The sequence below is a fragment of the Narcine bancroftii genome, chromosome 11 (genome assembly GCF_036971445.1).
Source record: "Narcine bancroftii isolate sNarBan1 chromosome 11, sNarBan1.hap1, whole genome shotgun sequence".
Lineage (NCBI taxonomy): Eukaryota > Metazoa > Chordata > Chondrichthyes > Torpediniformes > Narcinidae > Narcine > Narcine bancroftii.
Genome location: NC_091479.1, coordinates 16,304,057 through 16,319,317, shown reverse-complemented (window position 1 = coordinate 16,319,317; position 15,261 = coordinate 16,304,057). Strand labels below are relative to the sequence as shown.

The window sequence follows — 15,261 nt, the reverse complement described above, 5'->3', positions numbered from 1 at the left end:
ATACAGACCACAGTGTCTCAGCCCTTTTAATGTCTAATGCTTTCAGCTTTTCGGCCAACAGATCCATTAAGATGGAGGACGCCCTTAAGGGTCCTCACATCACCTTCAGGTCACCCAGGGACAACTATTCCAACATGGCTAGAGGATTGAACTCGGGGTTTATGGAGACGCATGACTGTGTAGCAAGAGTCAAGGTAGATTCCAAGCTGAGGGAAAAGCTATTTGAGGAACCCATGGAGGAGGTGGACTGGGAGTTATTTACAGATGGAAGTTGCCATAAAAATTCTGAGGGTAATGTGGCGGGTTATGCAGTGGTAGGATGGGAGGATGAGGCACCCTATCTTGTAGAGTCCTCTATCATTCCCCAACCGGCATCAGCTCAGTTAGCAGAAGTGATAGGGCTCATACGAGGATTGGAGCTTAGCGAAGGTAAAACAGTTAATATTTATACTGACTCTGCATATGCTTGGAGTGCAGTACATATTGAAGCACCAGGCTGGCTAAGAAGGGATTTTCGGACTGCTGCCGGACAAAACGTCCGTCATGATCTGGTTTTACGGAGACTGGTCAGGGCGGTCATGCTTCCCCGGGCTCTGAGCCTAATTAAGGTGGCGGGCCATTCCCCAGATAACACAAAGGAAGGGAAGGGAAACGCGGCGGCTGACAGGGCAGCCAAACAGGTTACTGGTTATCATGAACATATACAGGGGATGATTTTGAGGTCCCATAACAAAAAAAATGAATCTGAAACTAAGGAGACTTGTAGCAGATTGAATGACTACACAGATGAGAAGGGAGAGGGACCCCCACCGAATATTGAGCACCTAATAGAAATACAGGAAAAAGCTAGCCCAAGTGAGAAAGAGGAATGGATGAAACGCGGTGCCACTCGACAGGAGATCAGCTATGAAAATCAGACAGTACATGTTTGGCGCTCCCCTATAGGTACGATAGTTGCCCCTCGTCAATTACTCCCGCTATTATTTGAAGAAGCACATGGGCCGACTCACATTAGCGCCACCAAAACTTATAATACGCTTAAACAACATTGGTGGAATCCCCACTTACGCGAGCACATTGACAACTTTAGAGCTGAATGTACTATCTGCAACGGGCATAACCAAAGGATCACCTTACCCCACCCGCTTTTACGATTTCCAGTACCGACAGCCCCGTGGAAAGAGATCTATATTGACTATACAGATATGGGTACTGACCTTAGGACAAAGGAGGGTTACCGATATCTTTTAGTGGCAGTAGATAGGTTCTCACGATGGGTGGAGGCTATTCCAACAAAGAAAGAAGATGCGGATAGTGTAATAGGCTGGCTAACGCGAGAGTTAATACCCCGCTATGGAGTCCCCAGCAGGATATGCTCTGATAATGGGTCTCATTTTAAGAATGAGCTGATCCGACAGGTTGAAGAATACCTAGGGATCAAACATCGTTTTGGTAGTGTCTATAGGCCTGAGAGCCAGGGGTTAGTAGAAAGGGCAAACAGAACGATAAAATCTAAATTAGGGAAAGTTTTAGGGGGGACCAGGTTGAATTGGGTTGAGGCATTGCCATTAGTACTGATGTCTATGCGACAAGAGAAGGCCAAAGATACCTTCCTGTCACCGCATGAGATTCTAACGGGTCGACCCATGCCCGGTCCAAAGACTGATCCAGCATGGGTTAAGTTGTGGGAAGAAAGGGAAGTGGAACTGGATCATTATATGCAGATGCTGGGTAATATGGTTGCTTTAGTTTCACAACAGGTGGCGAATGCTAGTAAGGAGAACCCGGACACCGAAGGAGTTCCAGTAAAGGAGGGAGACCTGGTGTATATCCGTAAACCAGGTAAAGTACATTGGACTGAATTTAGGTGGTCTGGACCATACACTGTTACCGCCGTAACAGATAGGTCGGTAAGAATTGACAAACCAGGGGATCATAATTGGCATCATTTTGCCTACTGTTCCAAGGCAAAACAGCACGTAGCCAGCCTTGATAGAATTGATGAGACTCATGCAGATGATACCGGGGGCCCTATGGGCAGTACTACTAATGGGATGCCAGATAAGTCAGCAGAATAGCTCGGATTCCTGCGGGGCCAAAGTTATTCTAAAGGTAGACAAAGACAGGGATAACACCTTCCAGTTCGATCTATGCAGTATAATAGCGTGTGGTAAGAATGAGGCGTCCTGGAGAGGATATGATATTTACATGTGTGCCTTTAAAATAGGATATCCTAAATGGGGTCTACATGTCTGTCCGTCTTGGGGTGAGGTTTGGTGGTGGACAGGACCCCTTAAGAAAACCCCTTAACAAAGGGTCCAGCAAACCTTATTATAATTTTTTCACTAAAATCTCCCTGATACGTGGTGCTGTGACCTATTCAATGAAAGGAGAGAATCCCCTGATTTTGACAGTAAAGGCGGGGCTGCGCAACCCGTGGAATATGAAGGGATGGAGCTCTAAGACATGCGAAGGGGGCACAGGGAGAGAACATGGTGTCGGAGACCTCTTCTATCTAATGATTGCAGTGTCTATTAATGGAAAAGATCCTTGGGGAGTGGTGAGGTTCGACTTACAAACATACACAAAGGACATAATTAAACCCACTTCGAAAGAGGGGGAAGTGAGAAAATTCGACAGTACGAAGATGACCAGGGGAGAGAAGATAGCAATTGAGACAGGTATTGATGAGTCAAACTCCTGGATAGATCAGATGGGTAAATATGCGGACCAAGCAGGGTATGGGAACTGCTGGGTCTGTGCCCGAGGAAGGCCATTATTACGGATGAGCAGATCAATTTTTGAGGAGACAGATGCTATGGACTGCGCCTTGAACCTAATGTCAGAATCCAACCCACTGAATAGGTGTCTGATATGGGAACAGACGTTTCCCATAGCTCCGGCTAATGTAGCTCCCCCTGTCTTTAGATCCACAGGCATAACTAATGTTACTTGTTTTGCCAACAACAACACAGCAGCGCACGTTTTCCATGTGGGTTGGCTGCCCAGCGACTCGTGCAGGACTCATGTTGATCTCTCACATAGCAGTAGTGCAACCCGCTTGACCCAGGCTAGGGCGGATATTTGGTGGTTTTGTGGAGGAAGAGTGCTGTACAACTGGCTCCCCGCTAACTGGGATGGTCGGTGTGCTCTAGTAACCCTTAATGCGCCAGTGCTGATTGTCAAAAGGCAGGAGGGAGACGAGGATTCCCTAGAATTGCGCCACACAGAGAGTTGGCTGTGGAGAAAAAGGAGGAGTGTTGGACTCTTGGGGCCGGGAGGAAGGAACCCTGATGGGGTATGGATTGATGCCATTGGCCAAGCCCGGAATATTCCGGACGAATTTAAATTAGCCGATGAGATTGCAGCTGGGTTTGAAAGTTTTCCTGTTTTTAGTGCAATTTTTCCCATCACTGTAAATAAAAATGTTAATAGGATCAACCTTATTCACTATAATGTCCAGCGCCTTGCAAATTTGACCAGGGACGTTGTTGAGGCAATACATCAACAACTGTCAGAAACTTCCCTTATGACACTTCAGAATAGGATAGCGATTGATATGGTCCTGGCAGAGAAAGGTGGAGTGTGTGCTATGTTTGGAGATCTATGCTGCACTTCTATCTCTAATAACACAGGGCCAGATGGATCACTCACTAAGGGGTTAACGAAACTTAGGGCATTGGCGAAAGAATTAAAAGCCCAGTCTGGAGTCTCCAATCCTGTTTTATCCTGGTTACAGGGAGTGTTTGGGAGATGGAGCACATTGTTAGGACAACTTTTGCTGGGTTTGTCCATTTCTGTATCAATTTTTATCACTTGTGGCTGTTGTTGTATTCCATGCATTCGAACGCTGGTCACGAGGACCATAGAGAGAGCCTTTGCTGACCGTGATGAACTGCCTCCGAATCCATCAATGTCATCCATCAATGTCTCTCTTATCTTGTAAGTACAAGGATGCATTCACATCTTGTTACAGCCCTGCACAGGGTAACTCCTTACACATTCCCATCTCATGATGTTTTACCTAACAGGAGTACAAGGACACCTCCCCTTCTTGTAACAGCCCTGCACAGGGTAACTCCTTACACATTCCCATCTCATGATGTTTTACCTTACAGAATCAACAGAAAAGGCGATGAAAATTCTCTGTGCCTTAAAGGTATTGTTTTAAAACAGCCTCAGTGCTGACCTGTAACAAGTCCCAAAAGCACAGCAAGTTAACTTCCCTCCAAATCCTAAAACGCACGGTGCCCTGCAACCTCCCAGTCTAAGGGCATCCAAGCCCAGGGTTTTTTTTGCTGCGCACGTGTTGCGTTTCTATCTGGAATAGAGATTTGGACATTTTTTTTTTTTTTTTAAAAAACGGGAGGACAAAGCAATCACAGGTTTGTGAATGATGAGCATACAACATTAGAGCACAGTACAGGCTATTCAGCCCACAACATCCTGCTGACCTATATAAATCAACTCAACAATCCAAACCTTCCCTACCTTACCCCAATTTCCCTTGCATCCATGTGCCCAAGAGATTATTTTTTTTATATAACTGTCCCCATTGTACCAGCCTCCACCACCAGCCCCATTTTCCAGGCACCTACCACTCCCTGTGTAGGAAAAACTTACCCCTGGCGTCTCCCCTAAACTTTCTGACTCTCTTCTTGAGAGTCTTCCGGCAGCTGCGAGAGTAAAACTCCGATTATCTGAAAAGGTCGGTTCTGGGCCTATTTCAGATAAAAAAATTTTAAATCAGAGAACTCGTCATTTTTTTTAAAAAACAGCCCAGTAGCGATAGCAAATCACTTCAAACGGCGTTTAAAATGCAATAAATAACAAGGGAAGGCTTTTAAAGCATTAAAATGTTTAATTCTCACCCAAAAAAAAGTGCTTAGCCAACACCTCCCCACCGAGGACACCGCTTCAAGTAGTAAAGGTCTGCATAGGCAAGCACGGTTCTGTGGATAGGGCCCTAAAATGATGGCGGTAAGAAAGGATCTGAGATGTATGCTTTATTGCAGAATAAAATGCCTTAGCCGAATGTTTGTAAATTTAAATTAAAATGGGGAAAAGATTTGTCCATATTTATTTCTCAGGATGATTAGATGAATCTATGTGAGGACAGTATGACTAAAATTGTAAATGCAAGGTTTAGATTAGAATGAACCAATTTCTTCATCAGTTATATTTAAATCCTGAGAAATTAAGTTTATTTCTTCTGATTTGTGCTTTAGGTGCCATAAACAAGTTAGTTCCTTTTTACATTTTACTTGGTCATGTGAGACAGTGAAACCTTTTTGGAATAGAATTAAAGAATTTTTTAGAAGCTAATATTCAAGTTCAAACTTTCATTTGATCCTATGGTATTTTTTTTTTAAAGAGATTGAGTTTGGAATTAAAATTAGATGTTTAATAGGAGGTAAAATGAATGGACAGTACATAGATTTTTTAAAAAATTCCAGAACAAATTAAAGCATTAAAAGAATGGCTGACACTAGAATTTAGTGAAGTGAAAAGGAAAATGAAAAGTACAGAAGAAAAAGTGAGTAGAATAGGACTGGTCATAACAGATGTAGGGAAAGGATTAGAAAATGTGGAAGAACGTGTAATGGTGGGAGAAATGGAAGTGAATGACTTAAAAAGAAAATCGGAAGAAAGTGACAAAGAAGTTAAAGAAACACAGGAGTTGTTAGCTCAGAAGATGGATATAATGGAAAACTATAGTAGGCGAAAGAATATAAAGATAGTGGCCCTAAAGGAATATGAAGAAGGCAAAGATATGAGAGAATTTATAAAAGAACGGATCCCAAAAGTCCTGGGAATGGCAGAAATGCAGGAAGGAATGGAAATGGAAAGGGCCCACAGAACACTAGCCCCGAAACCACAGTCACAACAAAAACCAAGATCTGTTTTAGTAAAATTCCTGAGATACACGACAAGAGAAAATATATTGGAGAAGGCTATGAATAAAATGAGAGAAGACAAAAAAAACCACTGGAATACAGAGGTCAAAAATATTTTTTCTACCCAGACACAAGTTTTGAGCTCATAAAGGAGTTTAACACAGCAAAATCGATCCTATGGAAGAAAGGGTATAAATTTATGTTAAGATATCCAGCGGTGCTTAAAAAAGTTATCCTGGGGAAGCAAAACAGATCTCCGGATCCGGAGAAAGCACAAGAATTTGCAGAATGTCTGCAAGACAGAAAGAGAGAGGAAGAGATGTAACAAGAACAAAGAACGACGACAAACTACATATAAAGAAGTAAAAAAAATGTATAAGTAAGAACTAAAGGAGGGAAGAAAAGGGAGAAGGGGGAAAGAAGAGGAGGGGGGTTTAAATAATAAATAAAGAAAAAGAGAAGAAACAAGGGGGAGCTGGGAGCTTTGTTGAATTGTGAAGATAAAGGACTTTTCTGGAGGGAGTTGGGTGGGAGAGAATAACAGTCACTGCGAAATCAGTTGACACTTGCGAACAAGTTCGCAGTCCAAATGGAGAGGGGAGTTGTGGTTGTCAGACAAGGGGTGAGTCAGAGAAGGGGGGGGGGGGTGGAAACAGTTGGGATTAAAATGTGGGAATGGTTGAAGTATTTTATGTTTTAGAAGTGTTGTCTTATAGTGTGTTCAAAAAAAGAGAACTGTAATGGATATGGGGGAAAGATGGTGATGAGGAAGCGGAAATGAGATGTAAACAGAGTATGAGATGGCCATGTTGAACTATATGACTATAAATATTAACGGAATACATAACCAAATCAAAAGGAAGAGGCTATTAAATTTACTGAAAAAAGAAAAAAAATAGATATAGCATTCGTGCAGGAAACACATCTAACTGAAGTGGAACACAAGAAATTAAAGAGAGACTGGGTAGGACACGTAACAGCAGCGTCATATAATTCAAAAGCTAGAGGAGTAGCTATATTAATCAATAAAAATGTACCAATCAAAATAGAGGAGGAAATAATAGATCCAGCAGGGAGATATGTAATAATAAAATGTCAGATATATTTAGAACTCTGGAATTTGGTCAATATCTTTGCACCTAATGAAGAGGATCAAAAGTTTGTGCAAGATTTTTTTTTTGAAGATTTTAGATACGCAGGGGAATATATTGATAGGAGGGGATTTTAACTTTAATTTGGATTCAAAGATGGATAAAACTGGACAAAAGACTAGCAAAAAGAACAAAGTAGCCAAATTTATGGTTAAATCAATGCAGGAAATGCAACTTTTGGATATATGGAGGAAACAACACCCAAAGAAGAAGGAATACTCATATTATTCGAGTAGACATAAAACATACTCAAGGATTGATCAGTTCCTGTTGTCAGCCCATATCCAAGGGAGAGTTAGGAAAGTGGATCACTCACCCCTGTTATTAGCAATAGAGCTGGAGGACATCCCACCGAGAACATATAGATGGAGATTAAACTCCATGCTACTTAGAAGACAGGATTTTAAAGAATTTATTGAGCGCCAAATTAAAAAGTACTTTGAAATACATACGGAATCAGTGAAAGATAAATTTATATTATGGGATGCAATGAAAGCCTTCATCAGAGGGCAGATAATAAGTTATGTAACTAAGATGAAGGTGGTCTACAATCGGGAAATAGAACAGCTGGAAAGGGAAATAGTAAGTACAGAAAAAGAACTAGCAACAAGGGAAGATATAACAAAAAGAGAGTTGGTGGATAAAAAATAAAATATGAAACACTACAAACGTATAAGGTGGAGAAGAACATAATGAAGACAAAGCAGAAGTATTATGAGCTAGGAGGAAAAACGTACATAATACTAGCTTGGCAGCTTAAAACAGAACAAGCTAAAAGAACGGTATTGGCATCAAGGAAAAAGGACAAACAAATTAAATATAACCCAACAGAGATCAATGAAAACTTCAAGGAATTCTCCGAGCAATTATACTGAACTGAGAACGAAGGGAAAGAAGACAAAATAGATGAGTTTCCAGCTAAAATTGAACTACCAAAATTGCAAGAAGAGGAGCAAAACAAATTGATAAAACCATTTGAAAGAGGAAATACAGGATATATTAAAAAAACTACCAAACAATAAAACACCTGGAGAGGATTGACTCCCAGTAGAATTCTATAAAACATTTAAAGACTTATTAATTCCTCCTCTTCTGGAAGTAATGAACCAGATTGAAGAAACACAAAACATGCCAGATTCACGTAAAACTGCAATAATTACAGTAATACCAAAGACGGGGAAAGATCCATTAACACCAGCATCGTATGGACCAATATCTCTACTTAACTCAGATTATAAGATAATAGCAAAACTAGTAAATCTAGTAAATAGATTGGCCGACTGTGTACCAAAAATAGTAAAACTAGATCAAAATGGATTCATTAAGAAAAGACGAACAACGGACAATGTCTGTAAGTTCATTAATTTAATCCATGCAGTACAAGAAAATAAGATGCCAACAGTGGCTGTTGCTTTAGACGCAGAGAAAGCCTTTGACAGGGTAGAATGGAATTATTTATTCAAATTACAACAGAGGTTCAACCTACCAGAGAAATATATTCATTGGATTAAAGCATTATATAAAGGAGCATTGGCGAAGGTGACAGTAAATGGAAAGATATCAAACCAATTTAAATTAAGCAGGTCAACGAGGCAGGGATGCCCACTATCTCCCTCACTGTTTGCTTTAGCAATAGAACCACTGGCAGAACTGATAAGAACAGAAAATAAAAAGGGATAAAAATAAAAGGAATATAAAATCAGTCTATTTGCAGATGATGTGATAGTATACTTAACAGAACCAGAATTATCAATAAAAGAATTACATCAGAAATTGAAGGAATATGGAGAAATATCAGGGTAAAAAATCAACGCAAATAAAAGTGAAGCGATGCCAATGAATAATGTGGATTTCACCAAGTTTAAGAAAGAATCACCATTTAAATACCAAACACAAGCAATCCAATACCTAGGTATTAGACTAGATAATAATCTAGGCCACCTATACAAATTAAATTATCAGCCATTAATGAAGAAATTACAAGATGACTAGGAACATTGGAAAGATTTACCACTAACACTGAGAGGAAGGGTAAATTGCATTAAAATGAATATATTCCCAAGGATACAATACCTATTTCAATTGTTACCAATTCCCTTAACAGAGAAATTCTTCAATGACCTAAAGAAAATAATAAGGAAATTCTTATGGAAAGGGGGGGAAACCGAGGATAGCGCTAGGTAAATTAACAGAATGGTACAAACAAGGGGGCTTACAGCTACCAGACTAAGAATTATTATAGAGCAGGACAATTAAGATATCTATCAGATTTTTATCAAACAAGAGAAAAACCAGATTGGACCAGGTTAGAGCTAGATAAAATAGGGGAGAAGGTATCAGAACATAATGTTAAGAGGGATGAAAAACTGGTGCAACATAGATGTTCACCAGTACTGGATCATCTGCTCAACATTTGGAAGAAGATTCACATAGAAAGGAAAAAAACAAATTACCAACTACCAAAATTAATATTGACACAAAAATCAACTAATCCCTTTTACAATAGATAACCTTTCCTTTAGAGAATGGGAGAGAAAAGGGATCAAAAGAATAGAAAGTTGTTTTTAGGGAAATAATTTATTTTATCTTTTGAACAAATGAAGGACAAATATGGTATAACTCATGGTACAATGTTTGCATACCATCAACTGAAAACCTACATAAAGGACAAATTGGGAAGCAGGCTGAGGTTACCAGAAGGAAGCAGCTTTGAATATGTGATTACAGACACAATGATAATTAAAAGATTTATAACAAACATGTACATCAAACTACAAGAGAAAGAGAACGAGGAAACAAGCTGTAAACCCAAACAAAAGTGGGAACAAGATCTAAACATAAAGATAAAAAATGAAAAATGGGAAAAGCTTATGCTCCGGAACTATGAGAAATACAATAAACACGAGGTTACGCATGATACAATATAATTGGTTACACAGGCTATACACCACGCCCCAAAAGTTAAATAAATGGGACCCAACAGTATCAGACAGATGTTTTTTTTTTTGTTTTTTTTTCAATCTTTTTATTATTATTATAATTTATAAACACATACAGTTCAAAGAGATATAAAAAAATACATAGTAAGTAATGAATTAATACAGAGATATTAAACAATAATATTACAGAATAAAAATATCATAAAAAAATTTTTTTTGATCAGTTTAGGGTGTGAACTATCTCTAAAAAAAAGATATAATTATTAACAATATATGAAAAAAGAGAAAAAAAACCCCAAAAAAAGAAGAAAAAACAAATCTGAATTTAAAAAAAACTTTAAAAAAACTTAAAAAAAACCTACAGATATAGCTAAACCAAGCCGATCACTCCGATCTCATCTTACAGCCCAATTATCATACATAATCATAGAAAGAAAACAGAGCCAGATCAACTCACCACAAATGAAAATATTGAATAAATGGTCGCCAGGTTAACTCAAACTTAGAAGGGGATTCATAGACAGAGTTTCTAATTTTCTCTAAATTTAAACATAGTATAGTTTGGGTAAACCATTGGAAAACAGTGGGAGGATTTACCTCTTTCCAATTCAATAGTATAGATCTTCTAGCCATTAGTGTAAGAAAAGCAATCATACGATCCGCAGGAAGAGATAAATAAGTCAAATCTATCATAGGTAATCCAAAAATTGCAGTAATGGGATGTGGTTGTAAATCAATATTCAAAACAGTAGATATAATGGAAAAAATTTCCTTCCAATAATTCTGTAAAGAGGGACAGGACCAAAACATAGGTGTAAGGGAAGCTATTTCCAATTGACATTTATCACATATAGGATCGATATGAGAATAAAAGCGATGGAGTTTATCTTTAGACATATGAGCTCTATGAACAACTTTAAACTGTATTAGTGAATGTTTTGCACATAGAGAAGAAGAGTTTACCAGTCGCAGAATTTTATTCCAATTTTCATTAGAAATATGAAGGTTGAGTTCTCTTTCCCAATCATTTTTAAACTTTTCAAAAGTCCCAGAATTTATTTTTGTAATTATAATTTAGATATCACACCTTTTGGAGGGAATTTTGAATATAGTATATCCTCTAAAACAGTCGTAGTCTCCCGATTGGGAAAAGAGGGTAAAGTCGAAACTAAGAAACTCCTAATCTGCAAATATCGAAAGAAATGAGATCGAGGTAAATCATATTTCATGGATAATTGTTCAAATGACATGAAAGAGTTATCCAAGAATAAATCCGAAAAGCATGTTATATCTTTAACTTTCCAGAGTAAATAAGCTTGATCAATTAGAGAGGGATGAAAAAGGAAATTTAGTACAATAGGAGTTTCCAAGATAAAATGACTTAAGCCAAAAAATCTCCGGAATTGAAACCATATACGTAGTGTATGTTTAGACATTGGATTATCAATTTGTTTATATAATTTAGTAAGAGTAAAAGGGAGAGCAGCTCCCAAAATAGAGCTAATTGAAAAATTTTGTATCGGTTTAATTTCTAAATTTACCCAATGGGGATTTAGAGATAATTCTGAATAATTCAACCAATACCTTAAGTAACTAATATTAATTGCCCAGTAATAAATTCTAAAGTTGGGTAATGCCAACCCTCCCTCTAGTTTAGATTTCTGTAAATATTTTTTCCCCAATCTAGGATTCTTGTTTTGCCAGATATACGAGGACAATTTAGAATCGACCTTATCAAAAAAAGATTTAGGAACAAAAATAGGTATAGCTTGGAATATATATGTAAAAATTTAGGTAAGATCATCATCTTAATAGCATTAATTCGGCCTATCATGGATAGGGATAATGGTGACCAATTGGTAAGTAAACTGCCGATCTTCTCTAAAATTCTAGCGACAAGGCTAGAGAAGATATTACCATATATTATCTCTGAAGACCAGACTGGATTCATTAAAAATCATTATTCCTCCTTTAATATTAGAAGATTGATGAATATTATTTACACTCCTTCACATAAGTCTTCAGAATGTGTTATTTCACTAGATGCTGAGAAGGCCTTCGATAGAGTAGAATGGCCTTATTTATTTACAGTTCTTGAAAAATTTAATTTTAGTCCGATATTTATATCTTGGATTAAACTTCTTTCTTTCTTTTTTCTTTGGCTTGGCTTCGCGGACGAAGATTTATGGAGGGGGTAAAAAGTCCACGTCAGCTGCAGGCTCGTTTGTGGCTGACAAGTCCGATGCGGGACAGGCAGACACGATTGCAGCGGTTGCAAGGGAAAATTGGTTGGTTGGGGTTGGGTGTTGGGTTTTTCCTCCTTTGCCTTTTGTCAGTGAGGTGGGCTCTGCGGTCTTCTTCAAAGGAGGTTGCTGCCCGCCAAACTGTGAGGCGCCAAGATGCACGGTTTGAGGCGTTATCAGCCCACTGGCGGTGGTCAATGTGGACGGCACCAAGAGATTTCTTTAGGCAGTCCTTGTACCTTTTCTTTGGTGCACCTCTGTCACGGTGGCCAGTGGAGAGCTCGCCATATAACAGGATCTTGGGAAGGCGATGGTCCTCCATTCTGGAGACGTGACCCATCCAGCGCAGCTGGATCTTCAGCAGCGTGGACTCGATGCTGTCGACCTCTGCCATCTCGAGTACTTCAACATTAGGGGTGTAAGCGCTCCAATGGATGTTGAGGATGGAGCGGAGACAACGCTGGTGGAAGCGTTCTAGGAGCCGTAGGTGGTGCCGGTAGATGACCCATGATTCGGAGCCGAACAGGAGTGTGGGTATGACAACGGCTCTGTATACGCTTATCTTTGTGAGGTTTTTCAGTTGGTTGTTTTTCCAGACTCTTTTGTGTAGTCTTCCAAAGGCGCTATTTGCCTTGGCGAGTCTGTTGTCTATCTCATTGTCGATCCTTGCATCTGATGAAATGGTGCAGCCGAGATAGGTAAACTGGTTGACCGTTTTGAGTTTTGTGTGCCCGATGGAGATGTGGGGGGGCTGATGGAGGACCTCAGTTTTCTTCAGGCTGACTTCCAGGCCAAACATTTTGGCAGTTTCCGCAAAGCAGGACGTCAAGCGCTGAAGAGCTGGCTCTGAATGGGCAACTAAAGCGGCATCATCTGCAAAGAGTAGTTCACGGACAAGTTTCTCTTGTGTCTTGGTGTGAGCTTGCAGGCGCCTCAGATTGAAGAGACTGCCATCCGTGCGGTACCGGATGTAAACAGCGTCTTCATTGTTGGGGTCTTTCATGGCTTGGTTCAGCATCATGCTGAAGAAGATTGAAAAGAGGGTTGGTGCGAGAACACAGCCTTGCTTCATGCCATTGTTAATGGAGAAGGGTTCAGAGAGCTCATTGCTGTATCTGACCCGACCTTGTTGGTTTTCGTGCAGTTGGATAATCATGTTGAGGAACTTTGGGGGACTTCTTTATAATTCCCCAGTTGCCTCGGTTTTTACTAATACCCAAAGATCGCCAAATTTTCGATTATTTCGGGGCACCAGGCAAGGGTGCCCCCTTATCCCTTTATTATTTAACTTAGCTTTAGAACCTTTGGCAATTGCTATCAGAGAAGCACCCAATATTACTGGTATTATTCATTGCAGGGATATTCATAAAGTATCACTATATGCAGATGATTTATTGTTATATATTTCCAATCCTGAAAATTCTATTACTGCAGTTTTATATTTATTAGCCCAATTTAGTAATTTTTCGGGATATAAACTGAATTTAAATAAAAGTGAATTATTCCCTTTTAATGGATGGGTCCCTATTTATGATAGTTTACCTTTTAAAATAGCTAGAGACCATTTTATATATTTAGGGATTAAGATTACTAAAAAACAAAGATTTGTTTAGGACTAATTTTTTCCCTCTATTGGACCTGATCGACAGATGTTTTTGCTGTAAGAAGGAAATGGGAACAGTACATGCAATTTGGGCATGTGAGAAAGTGGAAAAGTTTTGGGAAGATCTAAACCAGATATTAAATAAAATCACAAAAAGCAACATCCCAAAAAATCCAGAGATCTTTCTTCTAAGTCATATAAGAAGTAAAGAACTTGGACTCGATTTGGATAGAGCACAAAAAAGATTTATTATGATAGCCTTAGCAGTAGCAAAAAAATGTATAATGTCAACTTGGAAATCAGAAGAGAGCCTGAGAGTACAACAATGGTGCATGGAAATGAATAAATGTATTCCATTGGAAAAAAAAACATATAATTTAAAAAATAAAGTCACAGTATTCGAACAAATTTGGGAACCGTACATGGAACACAACAGAGAAGTCCTACCGTGGACCTCCACCCCCTAAAATGACAGAATGAGAAGAAGACGAAATGAACTGACCCAGTGTGTAAAAGGAGATGACACAATTTTCTTGTTTATTTTCATTGTGTGAGACGTTGTTTAATGGGTTTAATGTATTGTATATGTTGATCGTTTAGTGGGTGGGGAGGGGGGTGGGAAGGAGGGAGGGAAGGGAAAGGGGGGGAAAAAGGGGAGAAAATGCCACTGTGTATATTCAAGAGGGAAATGTTTATGTGTATTTTGGTCAGTATGGTTCATAGTGTGAAAAATTTTAAAAATTAGATAAGTTTCAATTTGTTTTTTTTTGAGATTGGCCTCAGCTGTGGCCGGAAAATGTTTAGCAATTACTTGGGAAAACGAGACTAGGTATTCAACGACGGCATTCAGAAATGAGGTCTTGTATCCCATTGGAAAAGATGACTTATAATTTACGAAATAATTATTCTTTCTTTGTTAAAACTCGGAGCCCGTATACGAGGTTAAATTTGTATGTTTTTATCTACCCTCCCTCCCCCCCCCCCAACAAATTGAGGGTGTTGCCCCGATCCATGCCAATGACTGAAGGTTTTTATGTTAGTTGATCTCCTCTTCTTTTTTTATTCCCTTTTTCTTTCTTTTGGGGTAGTTTAGAGGGAGGTTGGATGGGTTAGGGTTGGACGGCAGGGGGGTTATATGGGGAAAATATTATGTATTTACTTGCATTTTTATTGTATGATTTACTATAATCAATAAATAAAATTTTCTAAAGTAAAATACTGCACAATTTGGGTAATAAAGAGAATAAGGTAAAAGGAAAATTAATAGTTATGAGACAGCTGTAAGAATAAGAGATACGACTCGTAGAATAGAGATTACACTCAAAGGCAGACGGACTGGTTTGGATTAAGGAAACAAATTGTGACTTGTTCTTTGACGATAAAATGACTGAGGAAAAAAAGACTGTGGTTGAAATATAGTGTTAAAAA

The 15,261-nt window shown here is 38.9% G+C and overlaps 1 protein-coding gene across 5 annotated transcripts in view; it reads right to left on the bottom strand.

Moving 5' to 3' along the window:
* LOC138745555 (uncharacterized protein C15orf39 homolog) overlaps nucleotides 1–15,261 on the bottom strand; it is an 83,211-nt gene that overhangs the window by 46,888 nt on the left and 21,062 nt on the right. For 3 of the 5 annotated variants that reach the window (XM_069902697.1, XM_069902702.1, XM_069902708.1), the window contains exon 2: nucleotides 4,624–4,721. The exons of the other annotated variants lie outside the window; for them this stretch is intronic. The gene's annotated coding sequence lies outside the window, so the exon portion shown is untranslated. The remainder of the gene's footprint in view (nucleotides 1–4,623; nucleotides 4,722–15,261) is intronic. 5 annotated transcript variants of the gene reach the window in all.